The sequence below is a fragment of the Athene cunicularia genome, assembly GCF_003259725.1.
Source record: "Athene cunicularia isolate RWA chromosome 22 unlocalized genomic scaffold, athCun1 chr22_part1, whole genome shotgun sequence".
Taxonomy (NCBI): Eukaryota; Metazoa; Chordata; class Aves; order Strigiformes; family Strigidae; genus Athene; species Athene cunicularia.
In genome coordinates, this window is record NW_020799128.1 from 529,898 (window position 1) to 531,838 (window position 1,941).

The window sequence follows — 1,941 nt, forward strand, 5'->3', positions numbered from 1 at the left end:
CCGATACAACCTGTGAATCAGGTGCTGGAACACCCCTGTGCAGCAAAACGCAGGCTCTAGCCGCAGAGCATCCTTCTCCAGGGAGATTTTCGGCAGCTGGGAGGGATACGCAGGGGCAGAAGTTGTTGGTCTCCTTCCACATGGGTTTGGTTCCTCCTGGGTTTGCACTCGCAGCCGCTGTGGGGGTAAGGAGGAGCTGGCAGCCCATCCCGCCCTCGCAGGTTGCAGCGTATCCTCTAAGGCCGGAGTGGGCCAAATTCCTTGTATTAGCGAAATAAATGCCTCCCTTTAGGCTCAGCCCTTCCTGACCCACCACGTGTCCAGTGAAGGCAACAAGCAGAATGTCACAAAATCAGGATTTAACCCCAGTCCCTCCTTGTGCTCATGCAGGTCCCCACAACAAAACTCTCTCTTCCCCCCCCCCCTTTTGCTCTGATTGCATCCACCCCACAAGCTGGGGGGTATGGTAGAGGCTTTCCCTCTGTTTGGGGCTAAATCCCTGGGTTTTGGGGCTGGGGTTTGCACAGCGCAGGCAGCCAGGGCCGGCTCTGCCCCATTGTGCGGCGCGGCCGGGCTCTCCCCGCGACAAAGGGCCTCTCATCTCCGCCAGCCCTCGAAGATGCTGCTGGAATATAAATACTGACCCCCATCCCCGCTTGCTTTTGCCGAGTCAGTGCTTCCTCAGGCCAGATGGCTCCTCCTGAACTTCTCATATTTTACATACAAATCAACAAAAAATAGGGGGGGAAAAAAAAAAGGGGGGGGGCCGATTACAATCCGTGGTTGTAAAGACCTGCTTGTTTTGCTAAAGCAGCTGTTTAGATTATTCCTTTGTTTCTGTTTTGGGTTTTTCTCCCTTCGTGTGGGCTGTCTCTAGGCAAATTCCTTAAAAAGAGAAAAAGCCGGGAGAAGCCACAAAGCTCTGGGAAAGGTCAGGAGCAGACAAAGGCGGAGGGACACGGCCGCACGCCGCTGCTCTTCTGGAATACTTAATATCTCCGTGCTCCCCAAAGTGTCCCCGCAGGGGTGCGGGGTGCACGGGCAGGATGGGACCCCCAACCCCAGAGCGGAGGCTGGAGGCTGAGCGCTGGTTCGGAGGTAACTGTGACCCCGTGTTGCAACATCTGCTTCCAGGCAGATTTTATTTTTAAATTAATTTCCTCTTCAATCCCCTTCTCGGGGGCAGTTTTGGATCCGGACGGCATCCCACGGCCGTGGTTGGGAACCGGTTGCTGCCAGCACACGGCCCTGTTGCGCCGTCCCGAAGGCAGAACAGCCAAGTGCGATGCCCTGCGTGGCTCTGGCACTGGACATCCTACGGTTTGGGGTGTTTTAAGGCAGAAATAACCACTTTAGTTTGTGTGATGCAGCCCGTAAGGCTCCTGTCAGGAGTGCTGCAGGGAATGGGGCATCCTTTGGGGTCCTGGTGGCGGCACCAGGGATGGAGCATCCTTTGGGGTCCTGGGGTGCAACCTGGGTGCCAGCACCAGGGTGTCCTTGGAGAACCCAGGGCCTGAACCGGGGGGTTGAGATGGAGCATCCTTTGGGATGCCAGGCCCGGGGGGGAGACGAACTGGGAGCCCGAGATAGGGCCTCCTTTGGGGGATCCCCAGTCTTGGCACCCGGGAAGGGGTGGCCCTTGGGATCCTGGTGCCGGGGGTGTCCCCCGGGGTTTCAACAGCGCTCCCCCTGCGCGTACGCTCCGCCCCGCTCCGCCCCGCTCCGCCCCGCTGAGGGGCGGCCCTTCGGGGGGCGCCGGCTGCGGAGCGGCGCGGAACGAGGGACCCGGTGAGTGCGGGCGGGACGGGGCATCCCCACCCTCATCCCCATCCTCATCCTCATGCCGGTCTCCATCCCCGTCCCCGGCGCGGCGGGGGGAGCAGCCCCGGGGCTGAGCCGGAACCACCCCGGAGCTCGGGCGAGAGCGGCGCCCACCCGCGG